The sequence below is a fragment of the Alexandromys fortis genome, unplaced genomic scaffold, assembly GCF_014885135.2.
Source record: "Alexandromys fortis isolate MF-2015 unplaced genomic scaffold, M_Fortis_MF-2015_v1.1 scaffold_40, whole genome shotgun sequence".
NCBI classification, from domain to species: domain Eukaryota; kingdom Metazoa; phylum Chordata; class Mammalia; order Rodentia; family Cricetidae; genus Alexandromys; species Alexandromys fortis.
Genome location: NW_026067966.1, coordinates 9,066,651 through 9,074,281, shown reverse-complemented (window position 1 = coordinate 9,074,281; position 7,631 = coordinate 9,066,651). Strand labels below are relative to the sequence as shown.

Here is a 7,631-nt window from a genome sequence, read left to right as displayed (position 1 = left end):
ATAATTAAGAAATATATGTTAATAGATAATCATCTATAATAGTTAAGCTTGTAGTCATGTTTGTAAGATTTTCTAGATGTGCATCGATATATTTCTTCCTATCTTTCAAAGACTACAGAATAGGGCATTTAAAATGTTTAAGAATTTAGGAATTTTCATGACAATGAGACACATCTGCTCCTGGCAGCACCAAGCTACTTCAAGAGGAAGATGGGCATCAAAGAGGCTCCTTAGCCATTTGGGCAAGAAACTGCTTTTGCCTGGACTGCTTCACTGGACATGCAGGACCCACAGAGAAATGACTGCTGGACTTGCCTAAAGGTGAGATGATGCTTCGGGGTTCTTGCTTCATGAAAGGGTCTTCTAGACATTCTGCAGGATACAGAAAAATAATGACTGTCAAACTGCCAATATAGGTGGAACTGTCTTTAAAATTTCCTACTTCATGGAAAAGTCTGCTGGATACTATGGGCCTGTAGGCTGAAGATGGATGCCCCAATGGTACAGAAGAACTTTGGATGACTGTCCAGGAAGCAAGATGTCTCTGTCAATTCTAGAGTTTTGGAAGTTGCTTACAATGCAGTTCCTGTTTACTTAGGTAATATTATATCCTTCTGGAGTCTTTGATGGAGTTGAAGAATGGATTTATAGTTATAGCTATAGTTTTCCTTAGTTATGATAAAAGATAAAGTAGATATAAACATTATAAGTGTAATTCTTCCTTGATAACTGTTTTGTTATATGTAATTTTACTATGTTAAAGTTCTTCCTATTCGTTTAAACAGAAAAGGGGAAATGGTGTAGGAGGCCCTTCTTTCTATGTGTTGCTTCTATTGATTAATGAATAAAGAAACTGCCTTGGCCTGATAGGGGCAGAACTTAGGGAGGTGGAGAAGACAGAATTGAATTCTGGGAGTAAGAAAGCAGAATTAGAGAGAAGCCATAAATTCACCACTGGAGAGGGACATGCTGGATCTTTGCTGGTAGGCCATGACTTTGTGGTGATACACAGATTAATGGAGATGGGCTAAATTAATATGTAAGAGTTAGCCAATAAGAAGTTAGAGATAACGGTCCAAGCCATGTTTTAATTAATACAGTTTCTATGTGGTTATTTCGGGACTAAGCTAGCCGGGTGGCCTGAACAGACAAACGGGCCCTCTCCTGAAACATTTCTCATGGCAAATTTGAATTATACAGAAACACATCTAAAGTGTCTTGATGTTGACACGTGCAACAGTTTTGTTAACTCAACACATCCTAGAATTCTTGGGACGAGTGTCTTAAGGAGGGACTGTGTATGCTCACTTAGCTCTGCGCATGTCTCTGGGGGGCTGTCTTAAATTAATTGTCTCGGGGAGACCCCGTCCAGCTTGAGTGGCAGGGGTTTCAGAACTACAGAGTAGTGGAGAGATGCAGCTGAAAACAAGCAAGCAATCCAGCAGCGTGCATTTATTGACTTCTCTCTGCTCTCGACTGTGGATGTGACGCCCCCTGCCCCGTCACTGTGACTTCCCAGTTATGATGGGTGGTAACTTGTGTAACTGTGAGCTGGAATAAGCCCCCTTATGCCTAAAGCTTATGCCAAGCTATATACATGGAATTAGACTAGTATAGACGTGCAAAACATTGAAAACAATGTTGAAAATAAGCACGGGTGTTCAAAACTGCAGTAGCAGAGGCGATGAGCTACAAAGGCTGGAATCCACGCCCTTTGCTGTGACATCCCAACACAGAACAGGGAGAGGCTCACTTCCCTTGTAGAAGTGGTTGTGTCGGCATAAATGGAGGAATAAGCTTATAGTTGGAATTACAACAGAGTTCTTCCTTGGCTCTTTACTGTTTCTGTGCCTTGGAGAGGTATCCACCATTTGACTTTCATCTGCTAAGATGTATTTATTCTGCAGAACTGTGTCATGGAGGAGAACATCATTCCTCTTTTACTCTTCCTGAGTTCACAGTCCAGGGGGCCTAGTTGTTAGCTAGGAGACATTGTAACACAGACGAAGGGACACAACTGTACATTTCCCAGGACACTGGAGCCTTTGTGAAAAAATAAAGATCCAATGTAACAGGTGAACTAGTAGGTTTGATAAGGAGTGGATAGAATATGGTGGAGCAAAGCATGACCTCGCGGCAATAAACTGGAGAGTTTAGCGAGGCTTGTTTATGCTGACTCTCCTCTGTGACCTTCGCTCTGGAGATAAGAATGCTCCTGTCCTTAGAGAGAGACGATGAGGGTTCTGTAACCCATTTAGGGGAAGGTCAGAAAATCTTTGCAAGGAAGAAGGATGGCCAGAGGTTAGGGGGCATCTCTGCTTCTGCTATTTCTTCAAACTTTTCCTGCAGCTCCAAATATTCCATGAATTCAGATCTTCTGTGGAGGGTTACTTTAGTACATGCCACAGCCTTCTGTGGTGGCCAAGTGTGTGGAGGGACAGGGGTCTCACCTGGGGACAGGCAGGAAGCAAGGAGAGAACAGAAAGAAACCCAAAACTATACGCAGCTTGCCCCCACCCACCAGAGACTTACTTCCTCAGGGTGCACCCACCTTCTATAGTACCCAAATAGTATCACCAACTGGTGGCCAGCTTTCTCAGAGTGAGCCACTTGGGGACCACTTCATACCTAAACCATATCAAACCTCCATTCTCTGTTTTCAGGAAGAAGGACTAATTAATGCTGGCTAATTTTTTCTTAGTATGATGGAATTGAGTAAGTTCCTTAAAAATCAAACTGGTTGTTTGTAGTGTGTTGGAACTAAGGAAAAGTTCAATTCTGATTTGCAAAGAAGAGGATACCACATTGTCTAGACAATAAGACAACACACAATATACAAGACGCTGCAGTAGATATACCGACAGTAAAAGGAGCCTACACGCTTTGAGTACTTAGCGTCTCTGAGGTCTGCACTATATGGTAAACACACATAACAACTGTGCCAGCCGTCTTCTGTAAAGAGTCCCAGAGAAGTTATCTAACTTGCTTTCAACCTGCTGACTGATTTTTGAGAAATTAATAATTACCAAACTATATGTTGTTGATTTTCATTTATTTTTATTTAATAATTTTTAAAATTTGTTTTAATGTGTGTGGGTATTTTGCCTGCATGTACTGTCTGTGTACCACATGTGTGTCTGATGCCTGTGGGAAGAGGGCACTAGAACCCCTGGGATTAGTTATGGATGCCTGGGAGCCTCTATGTGGGTGCTAGGAATCGAACCCGGGTCTCTAGAAGATCAACCAATCTTTCAACCACCGAGCCATCTCTTTAGCCCCTGGTATGGATTTTAAATGTCTCTTTCATTTCTAATGGTTTAAAAGCATTTAGGAAAGAGCACACGTGAGAGTGGACGTGGACCATTGGCATCTGAAGGCAGCTTTAGTACTCACACAGGTGAGAAGCGTGGCCGCCGTGAGCCGCGTTTGAGCATGGGAGGCAGGGGGTAGAGCCAGCTGCATCTTTTAGCCTACTAAGTGCCACTGGCGGTGGCCCAGTTCTTGACAAAGGGTCTCCAGCTCCCTGGATCCCCAGCCTTGGCCCTTCCTCCTCTTTGCAGTTTGTTGTCTTTAAGGAGATACGGGCCCGAGTGTACCGAGCTTGCTAGAAGCCTTCCAGGGGTCCCCGCTGTCTGCACATTCGTGGTTCTCTGCTCTGACCTACCTTGCTAGTCTCTGCTCTTGGCCCCCATTCACCCCTTCATGCTGACTGCCGCATTGCCCACTAAGCACCACGAACGGTCTCACGTTGCCATGGTGCCAGCATGTCCCTCTGCTCTACTGTTAGCTTCTCATGCATATTTTATAACTCACCTCAAATGTTATCACACAGGGAAGTAGAAAAATCTCCCTCTGTAGTTCTTACCTCGCCAGAGTGAACCTACATATTTCCTCTCCTGTGTCCCCACAACCCTCACATGGATGGCATTTGACCTCAGGTATGAATCAGACGCCTATGCTGGATCTAAGGAAAGGCCTCACCTTATTCCTCTTGCTGCCCAGAACCTAAAACCACAAAGGGCAGGAGTAACGGCACAGCCCAGTCAGAACTGTCAAAGATGCCTTCCCATAACTGCACCTCAAGCTGCAGCCCCAGGGCCACATTATCCGGAACCTGCACACGTGCACAGCACATGTGATGGATTTGTCCCGCGGTTCCTATCCATCACACCGGGGTAGTCCGATGGGCTCCCGATTCAAGGCATCATTGTTACCGTCTCCATAATACCCATATACTGTACTTCATTTAAATGTGATAGATAAGTGTTTAACTTGATCTTACTCTGTGCACAAGTGTCCTCACCCCCAACAGGTCTCAACTGTCAATTCTCTCGATTTATCCTCACTTCCCAGGTATACTAATTGCCAGTAACGGTGCTGACCTCCACAGGGTGGATTGTGTTAACTGTGACGATGTTCATCCCTAGGTAGCAAAGCTGCAGCGTTTACAAGACAGCCACTCACTTTTCTCAAGTAAACTCTGATTTGCCCCAGAAATTTCTGGACACTTCAGACATCTTCAGACTACTCCCTGTAAGAAGCAGAGCGAGCATGAATTTTCCAGGTGTGCCGCATTCACCCATAGCCAGCTGGTCTTAAGTGCAGTGAACTGGGTTACTTGTTTCCCACGGGAGGAAACTGCAGCCCTGATGCTTGCCTATAATGTGAGATTTCTAGCGCCACCTAGTGGCTTACCTGTGCTTCCTACATTGGTGGTGCCTTTGAACTTGTTCCTGATGTTCTCAGCAATTCTGACTTGTGGGGAGGCTTTGGGTCTTTTTTGTTTGTTTGTTTGTTTGTTTTTGTTTTTGGAGACAGGGTTTCTCTGTGGTTTTGGAGCCTGTCCTGGAACTTTGTAGACCAGGCTGGTCTCGAACTCACAGAGATCCGCCTGCCTCTGCCTCCCGAGTGCTGGGATTAAAGGCGTGCGCCACCACCAGGCTGAGGCTTTGGGTCTTGAATCTCTTAAAGTCATGCATGCTGTCGTGTCAAGAGACCAGCTTCGACAAAAATACCACTTGCCAGGGTAGGGGCATGGGAATCAGAAATGTTAGTAAAGAATATACAGATGTGAGTAAAAATAATAAAACAGAAACATATTAGGAAGGAGTTTCAGTGAGTACTGAAATCCCTGCATTTAATTTTCCATACACTTTTATACCCCCAATATGTTGGAGGAGGCCACTTGTTTGTTCCTGGCCGCTTAGCCCCGAAATAATCACACAGAAGCTGTATTATTTAAATCATTGCTTGGCCCATTAGCTCTTGCTTCTTATTGGCTAACTCTTACATATTAATTTAACCCATTTCTATTAATCTTTGTATCGCCATGTGGCTGTGACTTACCGGCTAAAGTTCCCTCTGTCTCCTGCGGGGCTACAAGGCTTCTCTCTGACTCTGCCTCCTTTCTCTCAGCATTCAGTTTAGTTTTCCCCTCCTCGCTCTGCTTCCCTACAGCTGTGCTATGGGCCCACAGCTGTTCCTTTATTTACCAATGGTATTCCCAGCATACAGAGGGGAATCCCATATCACCAATACAAAAGGGGGAAGAAGGCAACAAAAGGCTTCTTTAACATGATACAAAGGAAACGTGAACAGTTATTTGCTTCAATACTTTGAGCCATCAAGCCATTAATCTATTCATTAGCATTCTGTTATTTGGGCAGTGAACCCACCCTAGACCAAATATCCTGAAGGCAGCCATTCCCAAGGTCAAACCTTCTGTTTCTAAGAAGGAGCAGAAGTAAGCTTCCCTATCCTGATCATCTGTCAGGGTGGAGTGGATCTACCTGTATGTGCCATCTTAATGTCAAAAGAGTCAAGTAACCACCCCCTAGGTCAGGATGTGTTGCCCTGGTTGTTGTCAACAATTTTGAGCAACCTCAAACTATCTGACCTTCAGACAAGGTGGAAATAGGCTCATATTTTTGTACAACAGAGAAATACAAAAAGCAACTTAACCCCCCTGACTTCAACTTACACAAGTTCACCTAACTGAGAACGTTCCCCACTAACATGTTATATTAACTTTGTAGTAAATCTAAAGTCCAACAAAGCAAGCTTCTCTTATATTTTTGTAAACTTTTTGTTAATCATTTATGTTTTACAAATTTTTGATGAAAATTGTGTCTAATTAAAGATAAGACTGCTATAATATAAAAGGTATTGTATAATGTATGGGAGGCAGAGGCAGGCAGATCTCAGTGAGTTTGAAGTCAACCTGGTCTACCGAGTTAGTTCCAGGAAAGCCAGAGTTGTTACTCAGAGAAACCTTGTCTTAAAAAAGAATTTTTTTTTTCATTTTATAAACCAATTCCAGCCCTTTCCTTCTCCTGCCACCCACCTCCCACCAATTCCACCCCCATCCACTCCTCAGAGGGGGTAGAGTCTCTTGGGGGAGTCAACAAAGTCTGGCATACCAGGTTGAGGCAGGGCTAAGCACCTACTCCCTGTGTCAAGGCTGAGTAAAATATCCCACCATAGGGAATGGGCTCCAAAAAGTCAGTTCATGTTCCAAGGTTAATTCCTGGTCCCACTGCCATGAGGCCCCTCAACAGATTAAACCACATAACTGTTATCCACATTCAGAGGGCCTAGATCAGTCCCATGTGGGTTCTGCAGCTGTCAGTCTAGAGTCTGTAAGTTCCCACTAGCTCTGGTCAGTTGTCTCTGTGGTTTTCCCGATCATGATATCGACACCCTCACCCCCCAAAATACTTCATCCAACAAAAAGCAGGAAGCAGTTTGGAGAGAACTACACCCATATTCCCAAGTATTGTCTATAAATGTTTGTTTATATTTAAAGGGGATATACTGTAGAGATTTGCGTTGGTTTATTGATACAAATTTAAGGTCAATTTTGTTAAACTGCATATATGTATATTTCTGCTCTTGATTAAGGTATTGTGTTTGCAGCTCATTTAAAAATATAATGTATAATTTAAAAATATAGGTTAATAGATAATCATGTATAAGAGTCAAGCTTGTAGTCATGTTAGTTAGATTTTCTAATGTACAGAGATACATTTCAAATGGGTAGGCATTCTTCAAACCTTTCAAAGACTACAGAATATGACATTTAAAATGTTTAATAACTTAGGACTTTTCATGACAATGAGACACATTGTCAGCATTCAATTGCTGCCCTGGCAGCAGCAATCTACTTCAAGAGGATGAAAGGTACTAAAGAGGTTCCTTATGGAGTTGGCTAGCCACTTGGGCAAGAAACCTCTTGCCTGGACTGCTTGATGTTATGCTGTGTGAACTGGAAATATAGGACTCACACAGAAATGACTGTTGAACTTGCCTAAAGATGAGACGGTCCTTTGGGGTTCCTGCTTCATGAAAGAATAGAAAGAGTCTGTCAGACATTCTGCAGGTCACAGAAGAAAGCAACCAACAAACTGCCAATATAGGCAGAACTGTCTTTGAAATTTCCTGCTTCATGGAAAAGTCTGCCGGATACCATGGGCCTGTAGGCTGAAGATGGATGCTCCAAAGTTACAGAAAAACTTTGGATAACTGTCCAGGCAGCAAGATGTCTCTGTCAGTTCTTTTCTTTTCTTTTCTTTTCTTTTCTTTTCTTTTCTTTTCTTTTCTTTTCTTTTCTTTCCTTTCCTTTCCTTTCCTTT

At 43.2% G+C, this 7,631-nt stretch overlaps 1 pseudogene; it reads right to left on the bottom strand.

Annotated features, from left to right (window-relative positions):
- The window catches only part of LOC126508792 (adenosine 5'-monophosphoramidase HINT1-like), a 13,443-nt pseudogene extending 9,022 nt beyond the window's left edge, over window positions 1–4,421 (bottom strand).
- Window positions 4,422–7,631: the final 3,210 nt, after the last annotated feature.